The sequence below is a fragment of the Telopea speciosissima genome, chromosome 4, assembly GCF_018873765.1.
Source record: "Telopea speciosissima isolate NSW1024214 ecotype Mountain lineage chromosome 4, Tspe_v1, whole genome shotgun sequence".
NCBI classification, from domain to species: Eukaryota; Viridiplantae; Streptophyta; class Magnoliopsida; order Proteales; family Proteaceae; genus Telopea; species Telopea speciosissima.
The window spans coordinates 56083204-56104995 of NC_057919.1; the positions used below are offsets into that span (position 1 = coordinate 56083204).

Consider the following 21792-nt stretch of genomic DNA (forward strand, 5'->3'; position numbering starts at 1 on the left):
CAAGAGCTCCAAACAATTGGATTAAAACCCTAAAGATGGAAATGGAAGAAAACATATTTAAACATTTATGGGACCCAATACCAAACCCCCCCCCCCCATACACCACTATTCCCAAACCGAGATATCCACTGAAATTTCTTGATTCCAAACCTCTCAAATCCAACGGAATAAATAATAACTTACCATATTCCTGTCAACCCACGTCAAGCTATATATCTCTTCACCATATTCATAGTTTCATTCCTGCAAGCAACACTTAGAGAGAGAGAGAGAGAGAAGAGAGAGTCTACAAAAGAGGGCAATATATTACAAACCAGGTTATGTATGTACAAAAGAGAAAATCTATTAAACTTTCTCATAAACATCAAACATCTCTCTCTCTCTCTCTCTCTTTGTAACTCCATCTCTAATTTACAATCAACCTGTAATGGTTGACAATGTTCTCATAATATGTTCATAAGTATGAATATAAAAGCAAGTTATGTCTATAAACTATCTACGATTCGGGTTCAAAATCATACTAACCTAATTAGTAACAATAAACCAAAGAAAACCTAAAGGAAATGAAATTAAGCAGATCAATACATAATGAGTAGAAAACAAATAAGATTTAACCTACAAAAGTCTCGAAAATTGATCAAATGCAGAGAGAGAGAGAGAGAGAGATTAGCAACTAACCTTTTTCCCGGTGAAGAGAGGTGGAGCTCTTAGCTAGAGACGAAGTCGGGGTCCGTTGCTCCCCTACCATGGCTGTTGAGAGGAAAGATTAGGAATGAGGATTTTAATTAATAACTCAAAAATGCGAATTTGTTGATAAGAATCAAAGGCAAGCGAAAATGAGCATCCAAGTCCATTGCGGAGGGTTGCCCAGGTCATCAGCAATCTGTCCCGACTTAAGTTTGATCCGAATCAAAGATAATAAGAGAATTATTCAAATAGTTCAAGTTCTAACAAAAATGGGAGATAAAAATAGTAAGACAATTATTCAAATAGTTCAACCCCGGGAGGGGAGAGATTAGTGAGCTGAACTCTTGCAAGTTGGAATCTATTTATACACACAAGCCTCAAGTTTGATTGGGATTAAAGTTCATACAAATAATGATTGAGAAAGGGAACCAATTGTCTAGAGGTTGGATGGCTTTATACGATGGTAAAGCTCCTTGGGTAGCATCCATTTACTTTGCATCCCATATTGTAAATATGAAGAGATTTTCCAAAGACTAGAAGGAAAACACGAATTTAACACATGCCCTTCTTAGAGAAACTTCAAAACTGTACATAAGAAGATAACACAGTCACCATGCTCATTCCGAGCTAGTTGATCAGTCAAAATTCAACATTACAACGTACAAAAGAGACGAGAAAAAAGGGGGAAATCCAACCAGCGACAAGCGAACTCTTACTCCAAAAACGAATACATTTCGTACATAGAATGCAAGCTATAGAGACAAAGAAGAGACCTAATTATCCAAGGAACTACGCTCATAACTTGTCAAATAAGTACACCTATACATAACGCAAGATACGAGAGACGAGCAAACAATTTATCAATGCGCATTATGTATCACTAGAATAATGCATTTGTGATGGCTATAGTTTCACCAACTATATAGTAGGATTTGTTACATTGTTGAGGTTTTAATGGTTTCACTCTTAAAAAGGAAGAAGAAGAAAAAAAAAAGACATCCACAAGCAACTAGTAATTAGAGCTAGGTAATTTCTAATAATGATTAGAATTAGAACCAAACAAGATATCAAAAATCTAACATCCTAAACACAATTAGAAACAAATAGAACAAAGATGAAAGTAAAACCTATTCTATTTTCTTTTTCCCCACCTTTGTTTGATCAAAACAAATCCAAATTAGCTCAAATTCTAGTGTTTTCACTTTTCACCATCACATCACCAACGAGACACATGTTCATACATATATAAACTACATACAGAATGAATCGAAGCAAAATGAAGTTGTTATTCCTCAAATGTCTGCACAGCTTTGCTTAAAAAACTGCTCAAATGGGTTCAAACAAACAAAGTGGAAGTGGTTCTTTGCTTAGAGGTTTTGGCAGTTCTTCATTAAGTGGTCCTAAATCACGACAGTCTCACTTGATTGCTAATTTTAGGGCCAATTTTGGAGGTGGTGGGGTGAAACATTGTCACAGATGGAAAATGAAAATCATCTCCAAGATCTAATGAATTCTCTAGCAAATGGTGGCTCCTCCATTTTTGGAGCTGCTTCAGAGGAATCCCTACCTTTGGAGTGAATTGCAATAGTGGTGGACATGAACAAGGGACCAATTTTGGTGGATTCAATACAAACGAATGTCATTGGAACAACAACACCATCGGATACCAATTTTGGAAACATGGAAGAACCCAAGTTGCATCAAAATCTTACAGTGACACTCCCATTACAGACACGAGAGATAGAGAGAGACAGAGAGAGATTCCTTCATGCACCTTCAAAGGTGGAAAGAAAAAAAAAGAAATCTTGGGTGGTTTCTTCGGTTTCCTCTTTAAAAAAAGAAAGTGTCCTACCTGCTACCTAATAGTAAAGAATATATAAATGGTGAATTTGAATTCTATGGGATTGGGTTGGTTTGACATTCTGTGAAGACACAAAACCACACTTCTCCTATTGTCACACTTCTCCTATTGTCTTTCTACGTTGACTCCTATTCACTAGAATGGCATCTCTCCACTCCACTCCTCTCCTCTCCCCTCCTCCACCTCTTACCATCCTTTTAAGTTTTATAAGTTTTATCCATCTCTTTAACTGCTCTACTTTATATTGATTGCTTGCTGAAATGTCAACATCTTCTCTTGGGGTCTCAATCTTTCTCCTCCTCTCCTTTTTCCTGAATTGACTCAATCATTGAGAGAGAAGTTAGTGGAGGTCGATCGACTCTATCCATAGTCCATACGACCATACCCAGTAGTATTAGTACTGTAGTATGACATATCAACACCTCACAGGCCATAAAGCTCTATAAAGCTCCATAAAGCTCATGCCCTCAAAGCGATGCCGCCGACAATCCCATTAGAATTCCAGAAATCAAACCCATCTTTTTGGTGCTTAAACGAAGCAAAAGAATTGAATGAACGAAGACGGAAGAGAGAAGTAGAAAATACTCTCCTCCCTTAAAGATCAAAATCACATGTTCATACATATATAAACATAAGTAAATCCAAAGATAAACACAGAATGAATCGAAGCGAAAAAGAGAGAGCAGGAGAGAAAGGAGAGTTTAAGATAAAAAAAAAAATTTAAAAACAAGAATTAACTACGAAACCTAAACAAAAGAATTTGGACAAAAACTTGAAATACTAACAACAGATCAAACACAAGAACTCACACTTTCCTGACTAATCAAAACATGTAAGTAAAAAGGAGAGAAGAAGGGTTCAATGGGATCAAACCTTGTGGGACTTGCGAGAATTGGTGTCGCCAATTCACCGTTGCTCTGTCATTTGAAAGGGATTTCAGAGAAGTTTGACGGTTGAGGGGAAAAAGATTTGAGAGAACTTTGAGAGAGAGATGGAAAGAGCGGGGGAAACGAAAATATTTTTGAGATGGAGATGGGAAGCACGGGGAAGTGAAAAGATTTTGGGGTTTTTTATCGCTGCAAACTATTACTTTATACGGCGTTTATCTATAAACGTCGTTGTATTGTGACATACAACGACATTTCTTTGAAAACGCCATTACAAAAAATATTAAACCATTATTAAATAGTAAACTACAGTGGCGTTTGTTTAAAAAACCGCCGTGGAAACTAGTTTATTTAACGGCGATTGTGATAAACGCCGTTATATATGCACATATGACGGCGTTTAAATGCATACGCCGTTATACCTTTATATATGATGGCATTTTTAATAAAATGTCGGTATATCTTCACATATGACGACATTTGTAAAATATGCCGTAATAGCTCAACCCAAAGTGCCGCCATTGCACCAATTTCTTGTAGTGGTATGTACCACATCAAACTTCCCACTAAGCTTAAATTTACTTGTGTGTTTATCATATAATTGTATGGTCTATATAATTGTAATATGATCTCGAATATCTATATACTAAGTAAATTGCCTAAACCAATATTAAAATCTTCTAGACCAGACCGAAGGTAATCATACTCAATTTTTATGGCCAGGTTCTCCTTGCAGGAAGGATGTCCTCACCCTTTCAGTTGACCAGCTACGCCAATTTTGAGGACGAAATTCCTTTTAAGGAGGGGGGAATGTGAAACCCGCAAAAAAAAAAAAAAAAAAAAAAAAAAAAAGAACTTTTGGAATTTGAGTGGTTTCAGGTTCTGGTTCATTGCCCAAGTTAGTCTCTATGTGTTGGACTGTCTCGATTAAGAAATTTTGACTAATCTCATGACTCGTCTATAGAGGGCATTTCGAACAGCCAACTACCTCCCCCTTTTAGAGTCAAAGAACCCCAATGGAACCCTACACCTAAGCTACCTGTGTATTATCTACTAGCTGGACAGCTTGTAGAACCCCTCCATTAATTAAATCCATTGTAAGTACAATTTATTTGTATTTTATAGGGCATCGTTCTGACCGTTTAGAGTTATAGGGGTATTTTAGTAAATTTACCTCTGTGGGACCCATATCCTCAGTGGGAAATCATGTTTCTAACATTTACCCGTATTCGGATTACACATGATGTCATATGACATCACTCTATGGTTAAATTAATGTAATAAGTACGAAATTCTGGTTAAAATTAGTTTTAGGAATTAATTTTAGGAAACTGATTTTGACTTTATTAAAACCAAACAACCCTTAGTCAATCCACTACTCATATATATATATATATATATATATATAATGAAGGTCAATATGCCCAAGATCCAAATGATGGGCTGGACCTCATCACCAACAGTTCTCTTCAACAAGGTCCACGAAGGTCCGTAAGCCAAACATCAAAAGAGTGGGCCTTTAAGCCCATGGGTTAGTCTCAAACCCGATATTGGAGAAGCCATGACGACATCATAAAAATGGCTCAAAATGACACGTGGCTGTATCAAAGTCGTGTCCAGTCACTATCTCTCGGTCCTAGATAGTCAAGCCACCACTGGCCCATTCAAATACAGGAACCATCTAAACCAAACCAATGAGGAAAATATATATATATATATATATATATATATATATATATATATATATATATATATCAATCTATCTTTACTATTCACAATTCACAAAATCAAAAGAGAGGAAAATCGATCCCCTAAGGAGAAGAAAAAGAAGAGAAGAAAAGAGGAGAAGAAGGGAAAGTGAGGGCTTTGCATGGGGCTTGGTTCCTACACCTGAAATTGAAGTTTTGGGACCTCCATTGACAACTTAGCTGCATAAATCAAGGCTGCCTTCACCTCTTCTCATTGCTGTACTCAGGTAAGTAGAAATTCCTGTTGTACCCATCTTCTTCTCCTAATTTCTCTATCCCTAATTGATATTTATAACAAATTCTTCCATTAAAGTTCAACCTATTGGTTTAATAAGCTAAGACCCATCCCCGACCTTTTTAATTAGACCCAATTGAGGATCGGATCTTGAATTAAGTTGTATAATTCTGCTTGTACCTCAAATCACTAAACATGAAACCTAATGAACCCTAGCATAGTGAATTAGGTTAATTTGATTAATTTCTCAAATTGGTTAATGATTTTGAATTAAATTAACCAAAACCCCTAATTTCTCTTGTTCCCCATCCTGTTCTTCTCTAATCTCGGTCCTAATTAACTCCTAAACCCTAATCAGCCATTAAAGCTTAGAAATCTTAGGTTTATTAAATTAATTTCAGTATTTAAGCCTTGTTTTGAGCCAAAGAATGGTTCAGATGTAACTATGACCTGAGAATTTCAGCTTAGAAACCCAATTCTCTACTGATTTACTCAATTAACAAACCCTTGATAATCAATTTGGGTTAATTTGTTAAACCCCTCAAATTGATTTTCAATTTTGGAATTAATCATGAAATTGGACCCTCAATTAAATGGACCCACCTTAGAATTAGGTGAAATCATGAAATTAAGCCCATGCATGTCAAGATCTGACTATTAGGAACAAGACCCCAATTCTGCCCTCTGAATCCGGTCTAATATTTTTGGACAGAAATACCCCTAGACCCTTGGTTAGACCTTAGACTGCCTTCTGACCCTAACACTTGATCTTTTCTAATGTTTTAGGACTGTGTTGGGCTGTATACTCTATTCTTGTCTGTATTGTTGGGATCTTTGAAGGATAACTGACTTAGTCTAGTCTGCAACTTCAGGTAAGGGAATTCTGACTTTAATTTTGGAGTTTTTATCATTTTAATTTGTTATTGTTCTGATTGCCATGTCATGCATCATCAAAATTATCCTGTTCATATAGTTTATTAGCTTTTATTTACTGCGTTAGAATCTGCATGTGAATTAGGTTGCATTGGCATCTTGCATTTGCACTGATATTTACTTGTTACTAATGATTATTACTGGAGAAATACTGTTCTATTTAAATTCAGCTATTCATACATGTGCTATCATGCATAGTTTGCACTGGGCTAGGCTATTATATCATAACCCAGTACTACGCCCCTTACCAACAGGGGGTAAGGTATTGGACAACCCGTGATACAGCCGAAGGGTATGTCGGGGTACCATTCATTGTCCCATGTTAGCGTGTGTACTCCGCTGTGGGAATAAACAGTAGGGTTGGTCATTGAGGGTTTGTTGGGTTAGCTGCCTGGTGATATGCTTTCCTGGCGGGTCCTCACCGTGGTAGAATGGTTTCGCTCGGATGATCGACGTTTGGAGCTGCCTGGTGTCATGCTTTTCGGTTGGTCATTGGGGGTTTGTTGGGTTAGCTGCCTTGTGTCATGCTTTCCTGGAGGGTTTTCTTTGAGGTTAGCATCTACCACAGTAGTACTTATACCACATGAGACTTAGTATCTATGTTAGGAGCATGCTAGATTAGCACATTCATCATGAATTATTGTGTTGTGTTTTGCATGCATTTCCTTACTGGGCTCAGTTGAGAGCTCACCCCTATGGATATCCCTATTTTTTCAGGTGATTTAATTACTTTTAATGATGGATTTACGGCGCTGGAGTTTGAAGTGCACGATAGTTCATGCACATGTGATGATTGCGCAATCTTCTGATCTTGGCCTCTGACAGTCTAGGCTATCTCCCCACTCTTTTATGCTTGTAAATATTTCTATATTGATATAATATAGTTTTTATATAGTTTTACCCTGTAGTACCTTTGAGAACTGTATAGTAGTATCACAAGCTTTGTCCTTTATGTAAATGAAATATCACATAGAGTTCTCTTACTACTGATGTTACCTTTATTATTTAATTGTTTCCGCTGCCTCTGATTACTGTATTTGTGAGCAATGATTGTAAATAGGGTACTGCACTTGTGATCCTTGGGGATTGGTTGGATGTCAGAGACATCCCGCCACACTTGGTCCTTATTAACCGGGCCGGGGTGTGACAGATATCGTAACAGATTATTATCAACTGTGTAAGCATTTCCAGGAATTGGTGCATCTACAATATGGATATACGAATATCCTTCTTCTAGAAGGGGAAAGCTTATTTCAGCAGATGACCCATCAAATCCTTCAAGTAAATTCTCTAGAAGCCATTCAGATAGAAATCTGATGACCATGAACCTAGAAATCCAAAATAATGGGTTCACTCTAGATAAGGTGATGATCATTTAAACATTTTCAAATCTGATCTACAGAGGCATAGCCACCAATTGACAGGTTTTACTCCTGGTTGATGATACGTTTGGCAAATAAAACAGAGCATCACATACAGGAAAAGTCTAAAAAAAAAGTGGAGTACCTCTCAAAGTCTCTGCCTCTGTAATACCCTAGTAACAGATACGGAGAAGAAGAAGGGACAGGGCTGAACTCGACCGCCTTTGTATTGGCCTTGAAGCCCTCGTCAGCCGCCGCTGAACTCAACCGGGAACGTTGATGGATATAGAGGCAGAAGACGTAAGGGGAAGGGGGAAGGGGGCTAGGTTCCAACACCTTTCTAATCGTGTATCAAGATCTGGAAGGGCTATAGGAGCAAAATTGAGGGCGCAAGACAGAGAGGTACAGGCTATGCAATTGGTGGTTAGGGTTTCAAAGTAGAGAAAGAGAGAAAGAGAGTGGCCGAGGGTTTCAGAGTAAAGAGGGAGCAGCACAATGTGGGAGGGAATGAAAATGCGCGCAATAGAATGAAATTGCAGGAGTGCGCGAGCAAGGTTCGAAATCCAGGTATCGGACTCGGGATTGGTCTTGGCCGATACAGTTCCAATACCAATCCGGATTGGTAAAAAAAATACTAAAATCCATGTTTTTCTGGATCGGGCTTGAATTGGCAAAAAATATTAATAAAATATTAAAATTTGATACGGTCAGTAAAAAATTCAAAAAAAATAAAAAATAAAAAAACCCCAAAAATATCGTTCATAAAACCCCAAAAATGGCAAGTATCAGATCGGATCAATCGATCCAACCAAGTTGATCGATCCAGGAATACCTTGACAGATCGGTCATGGCTGATACCGATCCGATCCAGCCGATATCGGTCGATCTGATCCGAGATTACGAACCATGTGTGCAAGAGCTAATGTGTAACGTCTCGAACCCAGACAGGGTTCAAGGCACTGCTCTCGCGAGCGCTAACCCAAAATGTCACAAATAAACAAGTAAAAGTAGTAGCAAAAGTCTCGGTATCGCATACAGCACAGAGGAAGCATAAAGGTTAAGCTAAGAGTCCATTTATGCACTTGTGGTTAATAGCTACATTTATGCATGTACAAAAGTCTAGATCAAATATACCAAAATGTAATTTACAATTCATCAAAACGTTGAAATATCTTTTAGCCTTAACCTTGGGTTCTCAACTCACATACACTAGAGTTGTGCAAGCCTCCACATCTGAAAAATATCAACATAAATGGGGTGAGCTTAGGACCAGTGAGATACACATGATTCTATACATGAAAACATTCAAAAATATAATAATGGTTACAAATACGTAAATGACAAACTATAGAAATTCATTCCTTAATTAGTTAGGTCAGGTCTTGGCCATTTAGTGAACTACTGAAGTGCACAAATCGTTGAGGGTGCTAGTCGACCACATATCATTATTCAACTCAAGTCCTAGGTGTTGTAGCTCTAGGGAGGATGATATGGTGAGCATTATAGATGCGCTACTCCATGTATCCAGACACCTGGAGCACTGAGAAGGATCAACATCTGACATTAACATTACACTAGACTTGTCTACTCCATGTATCCAAATACCAGGAGCACAGGGGAGGACAAGCTCTAGCTCAAAACATCTTCTTAGTCTTGCCTACTCCATGTATCCAAACACCAGGAGCATTGGGGAGGGCAAGCACTAACATTACGTAGGTCGTGTCTTCACTTTATTCCAGACACTAGGAGCACTAGGATGGACACGATCCTACTCTCTTTCTCTTTTAAGCCCTCGTCCAATACATAACCCCTGCTGGAGTTGTCGCCTTGTTAGATCTTTTCCATCAGAACAGGAAGGCTTTTTGGTTCTCTGGTCATGGTATTTGCTCACGCTAGTAACAGTCTTTGAGCATCGAGGGGAATCTTGGTAAGAGGCCTTTCTTATCCCTGTAGGCTCGGAATACCTCTGGCGTGCTCAACCACTTTTTCCAGTAACCTTGGCTTTAAAATGTCCCAGGCCTCATTTAGCTCTTTTAGGGTAAGTCATCCTTCTCCTGGCAGGTGATCTCTCACATGCATGATGCAACCAGCTCGCTCTTCTTCAGCTAGCTCCTCTTCAGCTTTATTTCTCCAATCGCATGCTTCTAAAGTTGATTATCTTTATGAGTTAAACTATACTCCGTCTGATCAGCAGGTTCATCCTACCAATTTCCCCATCCTAAACCCCTATGATGTCTTTCCTAAGAACCCTTCTACTCTTTCCAAGACAATCCAGACTCTTCTGGCTCCTATGAAGACTCCTGGTCTTAAGGAGTATGTGCAGGCTTCCCCATTTTCTCAAAACTAGGTCACTGCTTCTGGTGCTGAAAAGTACTTCCCAATTGACATCCCCCGAGACCTGATCCAGCAATGGCTTACTTTGGGATACACTCATCTCCATCTTGGTGCTGTCAAGATGACTCTTACTTTGCACGGTCGAAAGGGTCTTCCAGTGGTTATGCGAATGGATCTTTTAGACACTTGTTTCAAACTCTACCACCATGCTGTTCTTACTAATGTGCAGCCCACTTTGAATAATGGTATAGTTTTCTATATCCTCTAGCCCAACTACAACATCTCTTTACTGGATCCAAATCTCCCTACTGCTTGGTAGTTTCTGGTACAGATTACCGGTGCCCCACAGGTAGAATCTTCAACAGTGGCGACTCTGCACTATCAAATTTGTTATAGGTTGCAAAATCATGCCTTTGATCTGAACACTGGTCATACCTCAAATGATTCAGCTCTATTTCTCCATATTGGTTCAGATCAGACACCCACGATCACTCATGTACCTTGGCAGCTCAGCCGTACTGATTTTTTCAAGTTAGTCCCATACTCTTGGGTCACAGCCTATGAGTCTAACCATGAAGAACAGGTTACTCCTCCCTTGGTAGCTACAGATCCAACTTACAAAAAGCTTAAAGGAGGCAAAATAGAAATCAGATTCCCGAAGCTGGTCACCATGGGTCCTGTTGTCCCGTTTTTTAGTACACACCTTGAGGAATGCCTGAACGTCCCTATTGCTTCTTTTGATGCTCGGGGAAATCCAGTGTACAGATTTTAGAGCGCCACAGGCCATAAATACTTTGATGTGTGTGACTGTCCTAAATGTGTCTCCTCTGACTCCGATGACCCACCTTTAAGGCCCAAAGGAAAACCAAAGAAGCAAAACGATCCCTTGTGGATTCAATACAAGCAAGGTTGTCCAAATGTTGGCCCTCTTGGTGATGACCCGGGTAAGTATCAGTTTATTGTTGAATATGGCAGCCGAAAACCCTGTCCTTTAGGCTGTCGTCCTCAAGCTCCCAAACCCTCCCCTCCACCATCACCCTGTTACATGTTAAGTGGAAGCGGAAGTGGTTCAAGCTCCATCAGTAAAAACTTTTCGGGTGCTACAGATTATGAAGATCATGATAGGCACCAACACAAATGGAAAGTTACACCTTCCAATTTGGTACAACTAGATGGACACTTGCTAACCAATACCACAGTCGAAGCCCAGTTAAATTGGCAAGCTGAGAATGCTATTGTGCAAAACCAGTACCTATAGAAGATAGTGTCTTACCATGAATATACTACTCTTGCTTTGAGACAACAAGAAATAGACTTCCGTTATCTTAAAGAAAGAATTGAGACCTTACACAAGGAACTTATGCACAAAGCTATTACTATGAAAGATGTTGCCTATGCATCCTCTCTAATTTCTGCTAGAGAACAAGAAAAACAAAGGCTCGAAGAACAACTCAGCTGGATCCAAGCACCATTGCAACCTTCTCCATCTCTTCCCAAATTCTATCCCGATTTTCCCCCAATTGTTGAATATGATGTGTCTCCCACACACCACAGTTTTCCAACAGAAATGTTTAAAGAATTATAGGAATTGCGTCAAGACCAAAGAAGGCTTGACCAAAGGAAGTCACCAAAGCCATCTTCCGGTTCTACATCCTAATCTTCTTCTCACCATCGCCACCTCAGTAACATGGACTCCTAACCATACCAACCTTCTCCCTCTAGATTCCATCAATCCTATTCTCAACCCACATTTCAACCTATCCCCTCATACCCTTTGAGGCCACCTGCCTTTGTCCCCTATGTCCCTCCCAATAAGCCTTCATCCACCCAACCCCCATGTTCCCCATTGTTCCCAATCGCAAACCCAAATTCCTTGAGCGCTTTTCTTATGCAGCTTTACATAGAGTCCAAGCAACCTGCCAAAGCTCTCAAAAGAACCCATTTTCCAGCCTCAGGCTCCTACACAGCATCTGACAGTGATTCTCAGCCGGTTGACTCCCCTCCTATAGTTTTCATGGCAGACCAGCAAAATCAGCAAGGCCAGCCAAATACAACTGGAGTCACTGAAGTTGTTTCTGAAGATGAGGATCATGTTGGCGAAAATACTTCGCCTATGCAAGCTCCCTTGCCAGACTTCCAGCCATTTCAAAATCAGGATCCTAAGCAACTATTCACTTTTGATGGCACCCCATTTCATAAATGGCCCAACAAAATCTTGGAATTTCATGCCTGGTAAACTGCCGAATTACTCCAAGAAGGCATGACACCAAGAGCAGCCATCACCAAGTTTCTAGCAAGAACTCATGGTACCCTTAGAGAATGGTGCATGGCATTGGGTCCACACAGACAAATGCAGTGGGTACAACTTAGCATTAATAAATTTGTTCTCCAATTATACAATGAGTTTATTGGCCCTCTCGAGAATAATCGTGTCAAGGCCCATGAAGAATATTTCCAGATGAAGTGTTGCTCTTTTCAACGATCTTATTTAGAGAAACATTTCCAAAGGATGATGGATCGATTTTATATCCTTGACGGCATGGATGATGTGAATATGAAGCAAGTCTTTCTCAATTTGTTCCCAGAACCATTAGGCAACGATGTTGTTAATCATTTGCACACTCAAGGCCTTCAGTTGCAACAGGTGACTCTTGATCGCCTATATCAAGAAATTCAAACTGCTCTCCAGCGTTTGTGCAATCAACAACAATTCTTCAAGACTTGGGAAAAGACATCTAAAACGTTGAAAGATACTTGTGATTCTTCTCATCTCAAGATTAAATGCAAAGATCAGTCTTGCCATTGTCCTACCAAGAAGCAATCTCATTTCTCCCGTCTTCCCAAACACAAGTTTCATAAGCATAAGCATTTGGCTTCTTCCCGATGACAAGGAAAAGGCAAACATTACCGCTATTTCAAGAGAAAGAAATTTCGTGGAAAAACTTCTGATAAATGCTTTTCTTGTGGCAAGAAGGGACATTTTACAAAAAATTGCCCAGATAAGCAGAAGACAGCCAAGCTCATGCATATGTTGAATCAGTTTGATTCTACAGATGATCCAAATGCTGATATAGAGTCCTTGTACTCTATCGATGATGAGGTCTCTTCGGATCTCCTCTTTGCTCTTGAAGATTACAGCTCAGATTCTGAATCTGACCTTGATACCAAGTCCGATGGATTTGAACCCGTCTACCCTCTTTACCAACAACCTATACCATTGTGTCCCTCAACCCAGAAGCTTACCCTCCCTTTAGCCCCATTGTATATTTTCCCCTCTGCATGGGATCATCCTGTTAAAGTAATTGGATATTTTGACAGACCAACTTTGATGCTACAGCTTTCAGAAGCCACCATTTTCAGTAAATTTGATCTCAAAGCAGGATTTTGGCAACTTGGAATTCATCTGGATGACAGGCCTAAGACAGGATTTTGCATCCCTGGTTCTCACTTTCATTGGAATGTTATGCCATTTGGTCTTAAAGTTGCTCCCTCACTGTTTCAGAAAGCTATGATGCGAATTTATGCTCCTCTTCACAAGCAGGCTCTCATCTACATTGATGACATCCTACTATTCTCCAAGACCACAGAAGACCATCATAAGCTTCTCTCCCAGTTTTATGATCTCACAGTCCAGCATGGCATAATGCTCTCATCAAAGAAAATGGAAATTGGCATAGACACTGTTGACTTCCTTGGTGTTACTATTCATGAGGGACAATATCAGCTTTAGCCTCACATTGGCAAGTCACTTCTTCCATTCACCAATGGCCCTCTCACTACAACTCAACTCCAGTAATTTTTGGGCATTGTGAATTACATGGCTGAGTTTATTCCTCATCAAACTTCTTATACTGGACCTTTGTACAAGCTCCTCAAGAAAAACCCTCCTCCATGGTCAGCAGAGCACACTAAGGCAATCCAGGCTCTCAAAAAGGTTGCAGACAAGCTTCCATCCCTTCACATCCCCACCAATGGTCTACGCATCCTCCAGATTGATGCAAGTAATGAGTAATGGGCAGAAGTTCTTCTAGAAGAAATTTATGGCCATAGAAATGTTTGTGGATACCGGAGTGCCTAGTTCAAACCTTCAGAGCAACATTACCATTCCACCTTCAAGGAAATACTAGCAGTAAGGCGTGGTATTGAAAAATTCCAATTCTATCTCATTGGTCACACCTTTCAAGTAGAAATGGATATGTCATCTTTTCCACGGAAGTTGCAGTTCAAACATAAGGTTCTCCCAGAACCACAACTTCTCCGTTGGGCTCGATGGTTCACTCAATGGTCTTTTTGGGTCAAGCATATTAAAGGCAGAGAAAATGTGTTGGCAGATTTCCTATCCAGAACCAAGATACCCATCCTCTCCTCTATACCAATTCTCTGCATGCCTCTTTGGTCTACAGACCCTGGTCCTTCTCAACCTCCCCCAGACCCTGGACCTTCCTAACCACCTCCTCCCACTAATGACCTTACATCCCTGCTCCCTACCCTTCCTCCTAAAATCTACTCAGCTATTTCAGGCAAAACCATGATCAACTATAGCACCCAAACCTACCCAAACATGTTAGCAGTCCTTGTTTCTTGAAATGGACTTCTATATGATTGGCAGACATGTCACCTTGATTACCCTTACCTTACCCTTTTCACCATGACCTACTTCTACAATTTCAGTAAAGAATACGTAGTATTTTTCTGGCACCTCCTTGTAGTCCATAAAATTGCTATGTGTTTCTCTACTCATGCCCTTCTCCATTATCTCAGGCAAACCACCACTACATACAGATTACCTTCCCGATCTCAATCCCACCGGTTCACTCGCCCTGCAGTCCCCTCTCACTTTGCCAGATTCCTTCGACTCTTTGCTTCTCTCACCCATTAGATCAATATTCTGTCAGAACTCACCTGGGACCACTTCTATGTTACTATCCTATTCCACCGACCAGTGGATCACATCCACCCTGCCCTGGTTGAACCTCCAATCCTGCACCACCATCTCATTATCTATGACCCCATATTCTCCATTATTAGCACCAGCTCTACCAATATCTGGGAACATAGAGACCATGATGATGAATCTCATGACAGATGGCTCGCATTCATAAGGACCATGTGCTAAGAGAATCATGTGGACCCCGCTATAATACCAGATATCCTCATCAACTCCACCTACACTGCTTGGGATGTCAATCACTCTGTTCTACATTACCCTGTGATACATCGCATCATGATGGCCAATGCTGAGCACGAGGTGGACCAGTATCTACTTTTTACCCCAGTAGATTCCTCATCAGGCTATGACACAGATTGAAAGACAGCTATGTGACATATCAACACTATCTCTACTTTTGCTTTATTTGTGTGGTGTGCTTTAAGTGTGAGTGTTCTGCGTGTAGCTTCTGTAATAATTGGCCACTGTAGCTACTTTGTATTTATTTGTGGATTTCAATTGGGGTGAAGTCCGGATCTATGCATCCGAGTGCCTATAAATGATCAAAGTTTGTAAGGATTGAAGGCAAGAGTTGGTTACAACCTAGCCTGTATTAATCTAAGTCCTCGTTGTATGCCTTCTTCATCATCTGTATTAATCTAAGTCCTCATTGTGTGCCTTCTTCATCATTTGTAATAATCTAACTGGTATCAATCTAACTGGTATCAGAGCTGGTACAGATTACCGGTGCCCCACAGGTAATCTGTAACATCTCTTTACTAGATCCAAATCTCCCTACTGCTTGGCAATTTCTGGTACAGATTACCGGTGCCCCACAGGTAGAATCTGTAATAGTGGCCACTCTGCACTATCAAATTTATTATAGGTTGTAGAATCATGCCTTTGATCTGAACACTAGTCAAACCTCAAATGATTCAGCTCTATTTCTCCATATTGGTTCAGATCAGACACCCATGATCACCCATGTGCCTTGGTAGCTCAGCCGTACTGATATTTTCAAGTTAGTCCCAGACTCTTGGGTCACAGCCTATGAGTCTAACCATGAAGAACAGCCTACTCCTCCCTTGGTAGCTATAGATCCAACTTACAAAAAGCTTGAAGGAGGCAAAACAGAAATCAGATTCCCGAAGCCGGTCACCATGGGTCCTGTTGTCCCATTTTTTAGTACACACCTTGAGGAACCCCTGAACGTCCCTATTACTTCTTTTGATGCTCAAGGAAATCCAGTGTATAGATTTCAGAGCACCACAGGCCATAAATACTTTGATGTGTGTGACTGTCCTGAATGTGTCTCCTCTAACTCTGATGGCCCACCTTCAAGGCCCAAAGGAAAACTAAAGAAGCAGAACGATCCCTTGTGGTTTTGATACAAGCAAGGTTATCCAAATGTTGGCCCTCTTGGTGATGACCCGGGCAAGTATCAGTTTATTGTTGAATATGGCAGCCAAAAACCCTATCCTTTAGGCTGTTGTCCTCAAGCTCCCAAACCCTCCCCTCCACCTTATTACATGTTAAGTGGAAGCGGAAGTGGTTCAAGCTCCATCAGTAAAAAGTTTTCGGGTGCTACAGATTATGAAGATCACGATAGGCGTCAACACAAATGCAAAGTTATACCATCCAATTCGGTACAACCAGATGGACACTTGCCAACCAATACCATAGTCGAAGCCCAGTTAAATTGGCAAGCTGAGAATGCTATTGTGCAAAACCAGTACCTACAGAAGATAGTGTCTTACTATGAACACACTACTCTTGCTTTGAGACAACAAGAAATAGATGTTCGTTATGTCAAAGAAAGAATTGAGACCTTACACAAGGAACTTATGCACATAGCTACTACTGTGAAAGATGTTGCCTATGCATCCTCTCTAATTTCTGTTAGAGAACGAGAAAAACAAAGGCTCGAAGAACAACTCAGCTGGATCCAAGCACCATTGCAGCCTTCTCCATCTCTTCCCAAATTCTATCCTGATTTTCCCCCAGTTGTTGAATATGATGTGTCTCCCACACACCACAGTTTTCTAACAGAAATGTTTAAAGAATTGTAGGAATTGCGTCAAGACCAAAGAAGGCTTGGTCAAAGGAAGTCACCAAAGCCATCTTCTAGTTCTACATCCCAATCTTCTTCTCACCATCGCCACCTCAGCAGCATGGACTCCCAACCATACCAACCTTCTCGCTCTGGACTCCATCAATCCTATTCTCAACCCACATTCCAACCTATCCCCTCATACCCTTCGAGGCAACCTGCCTTTGTCCCCTATGTCCCTCCCAATAAGCCTTCATCCACCCAACCCGCATGTTCCCCATTGTTCCTAACCGTAAACCCAAATTCCTTGAGCACTTTTCTTAATCAGCTTTACATGGAGTCCAAGCAACCTGCCAAAGCTCTTAGAAGAACCCATTTTCTAGCCTCAGGCTCCTACACATCATCTGACAGTGATTCTCAGCCTGTTGACTCCCCTCCTCTAGTTTTTTTGGCGGACCAGCAAAATCAGTAAGGCTAGCCAAATACAATTGGAGTCACTAAAGTTGTTTCTGAAGATGAGGATCATGTTGGCGAAAATACTTCGCCTATGCAAGCTCCCTTGTCGGACTTCCAGCCATTTTAAAATCAGGATCCTAAGCAACTGTTCACTTTTAATGGCACCCCATTTCATATATGGCCCAACAAAATCTCAGAATTTCATGCCTGGTTAACTTCTAAATTACTCCAAGAAGGTATGACACCAAGAGCAGCCATCACCAAGTTTCTAGCAAGAACTCATGGTACCCTCAGAGAATGGTACATGGCATTGGGTCCATACGGACAAATGCAGTGGGTACAACTTAGCATTGATGAATTTTTTTCCAGTTATACAATAAGTTTATTGGCCCTCTCGAGAATAATCGTGTCAAGGCCCATAAAGAATATTTCCAGATGAAGTGTTGCTCTTTTCAACGATCTGATTTAGAGAAACATTTCCAAAGGATGATGGATCAATTTTATATCCTTGGCGACATGGATGATGTGAATTTGAAGCAAGTCTTTCTCAATTTGTTCCTAGAACCATTGGGCAACGATGCTATTAAACATTTGCACACTCAAGGCCTTCAGTTGCAATAGGAGACTCTTGGTCGCCTATATCAAGAAATTCAAACTGCTCTCCATGGTCTGTGCAATCAGCAGCAATTCTTTAAGACTTGGGAAAAGACCACTGAAACGTTGAAAGATACTTGTGATTCTTCTCATCTCAAGATTAAATGCAAAGATCAGTCTTGCCATTGTCCTACCAGGAAGAAATCTCATTTCTCCCATCTTCCCAAACACAAGTTTTATAAGCATAAGCATTTGGCTTCTTCCCGACGACAAGGAAAAGGCAAACATTACCACTATTTCAAGAGAAAGAAATTTCGCTGAAAAACTTTTGATAAATGCTTTTCTTGTGGAAAAAGGGACAATTTGCAAAGAACTGCCCAGATAAGTAGAAGAAAGCAAAGTTCGTGCATATGTTGACTCAGTTTGATTCTACAGATGATCCAAATGCTGATATAGAGTCCACATACTCTATTGATGATGAGTTCTCTTCGGATCTCCTCTTTGCTCTTGAAGATTACAGCTCAGATTCTGAATCTGGCCTTGATACCATGTCCGACGGATTTGAACCCATCTACCCTCTTTACCAACAACCTATACCCTTGTGTCCCTCAACCCAGAAGCTTACCCTCCCTTTAGCCCCATTGTATATTTTCCCCTCTGCATGGGATTGTCGTGTTAAAGTAATTGGATATTTTGACACAAGCGCAACCATGACCATCCTAGCTCCCCATGTCTTACCCCCTTGTTGTTAGAAATCCCATAAGCAGTATTTTACTACAGCAGATGGAAAAACCTTTTTCGTCGACCTGATTTCCAAAGAACCCATCAAGTTTAAAATATTTCCCACTTTCACAGTCAGCCATAGACTCTTAGGATCTTCTTTACTAGGTCGAGATGCTTTAATCGGATTTGATCTCCTAACCAAGTTTCCTAATCTCCAATGGAGTTCCCATGGTCTTACCTACAGAAAGCAATTTCTTTCATAGACCACAACCCCCAACCTCTTCTCCTTTACCCCCTAGAGAACATCAAACAGAAACTGATTTCTCAGTGTTGTGCAGACTCTAATACTGAGTTCCTCACCAATGTGACCACCCTCTTTGGCAGAACCCTCAGTTCCTTATCAGGCTCCCATTCAAGAAAAATGAAGATGCCAATCCTACTAAAGCTAGTCTTTCTGGCATGAATCCAGCTCACTTGGCTCTTGCTCAAGAGGAAGTTACTCTTTTACAAGCACAAGGTTTGATTGAGCCCACATCATCTCCATGGGCATGTGAAGCCTTTTATGTCAATAAACGAGCAGAACAGACTCATGGCAAATTCAGACTTATCATCAACTACCAGCCCCTTAATATCTTTTTGGCGGATGATAAGTTCCCATTACCAACTAGACCAACTTTGATGCTACAGCTTTCAGAAGCCACCATTTTCAGTAAATTTGATCTCAAAGTAGGATTTTGGCAACTTGGAATTCATCTGGATGACAAGCTTAAGACAGGATTTTGCATCCCTGGTTCTCACTTTCATTGGAATGTTATTCCATTTGGTCTTAAAGTTGCTCCCTCACTGTTTCAGAAAGCTATGATGCGAATTTATGCTCCTCTTCACAAGCAGGCTCTCATCTACGTTGATGACATCCTACTATTCTCCAAGACCATAGAAGACCATCATAAGCTTCTCTCCCAATTTTATGATCTCACAGTCCAGCATGGTATAATGCTCTCCTTAAAGAAAATGGAAATTGGCATAGACACTGTTGACTTCCTTGGTGTCACTATTCATGAGGGACAGTATCAGCTTCAGCCTCACATTGGCAAGTCACTTCTTCAACTCACCAATGGCCCTCTCACTACAACTCAACTCCAGCAATTTTTGGGCATTGTGAATTTCATGGCTAAGTTTACCGGACCTTTGTACAAGCTCCTCAAGAAAAACCCTCCTCTATGGTCAGCAGAGCACACTAAGGCAATTCAGGCTCTTAAAAAGGTTGCAAACAAGCTTCCATCCCTTCACATCCCCACCAATGGTCTACGCATCCTCCAGACTGATGCAAGTGATGAGCAATGGGCAGCAGTTCTTCTGAAAGAAATTAATGGCCATAGAAAAGTTTGTGGATACCGAAGTGCCCAGTTCAAACATTCAGAGCAACATTACCATTCCACCTTCAAGGAAATACTAGCAGTAAGGCGTGGTATTGAAAAATTCCAATTCTATCTCATTTGTCATACTTTTAAGTAGAAATGGATATGTCATCTTTCCCACAGATGTTGCAGTTCAAACAGAAGGTTCTCCCAGAACCACAACTTCTCTATTGGGCTCGATGTTTCTCTCAATGGTCTTTTCAGGTCAAGCATATTAAAGGCAGAGAAAATGTGTTGGCAGATTTCCTATCCAGAACCAAGATACCCATCCACTCCTCTATACCAATTCTCTGCATGCCTCTTTGGCCTACAGACCCTGGTCCTTCTCAACCTCCCCCAGACCCTGGACCTTCCCAACCACCTCCTCCCACTAATGACCTTACATCCCTGCTCCCTACCCTTCCTCCTGAAATCTACTCATATATTTCAGGTAGAACCATGATCAACTACAGCACCCAAACCTACCAAAACATGTTAGCAGTCCTTGTTTCTTGAAATGGACTTCTATATAATTGGCAGACATGTCACCCTGATTACCCTTACCTTACCCTTTTCACCATGACCTACATCTACAATTTCAGCAAAGAATACGTAGTATTTTTCTGGCACCTCCTTGTAGTCCATAAAATTGCTGCTATGTGTTTCTCTACTCATGCCCTTCTCCATTATCTCAGGCAAACCACCACCACATACAGATTACCTTCTCGATCTCAATCCCATCGGTTCATTCGCCCTGCAGTCCCCTCTCACTTTGCCAGATTCCTTCAACTCTTTGCTCCTCTCACCCATTGGATCAATATTCTGTCAGAACTCCCCAGGGACCAGTGCTATGTTACTAGCCTATTCCACCGACCAGTGGATCACATCCACCCTGCCCTGGTTGAACCTCCAATCCTGCACAACTATCTCATTACCTATGACCCCACATTCTCCATTATGAGCACCAGCTCTACCAATATCCGGGAACATAGAGACCATGATGACGAGTCTCGTGACAGATGGCTCGCATTTATGAGGACCATGTGCCAAGAGAATCATGTGGACCCTGCTATAATACCAGATATCCTCATCAACTCCACCTACACTGCTTAGGATGCCAATCACTCTATTTTACATCACCCCGTGCTACATCTCATTATGATGGCCAATGCTGAGCACGAGGTGGACCAGTATCTGCTTTTTGCCCCAGTAGATTCCTCATCAGGCTATGACACAGATTGAAAGACAGCTATGTGACATATCAACACTGTCTTTGCTTTTACTTTATTTGTGTGGTGTGCTTTAAGTGTGAGTGTTCTGCATGTAGCTTTTGTAATAATTGGCCACTGTAGCCACTTTGTATTTATTTGTGGATTTTAATTGGTGTGAAGTCCGGATCTATGCATCTGAGTGCCTATAAATACTTACAGTTTGTAAGGATTGAAGGCAAGAGTTGGTTACAACCTAGCCTGTATTAATTGAAGTCCTCATTGTGTGCTTCTTCATCATCTATATTAATCTAAGTCCTCATAGTGTGCCTTCTTCATCATCTGTATTAATCTAACTGGTATCAATCTAAGAAAATTAGAAAATCTAACT

At 40.7% G+C, this 21792-nt stretch overlaps 1 long non-coding RNA gene across 1 annotated transcript; it reads right to left on the minus strand.

Annotated features, from left to right (window-relative positions):
* Positions 1 to 388: 388 nt before the first annotated feature.
* Positions 389 to 19988, minus strand: LOC122657595. The gene is made up of 3 exons (XR_006332328.1): positions 19978 to 19988; positions 14402 to 14408; positions 389 to 520 (listed from the first exon to the last, which is right to left on the minus strand). It is a non-coding gene; the product is annotated as an uncharacterized LOC122657595 (long non-coding RNA).
* Positions 19989 to 21792: the final 1804 nt, after the last annotated feature.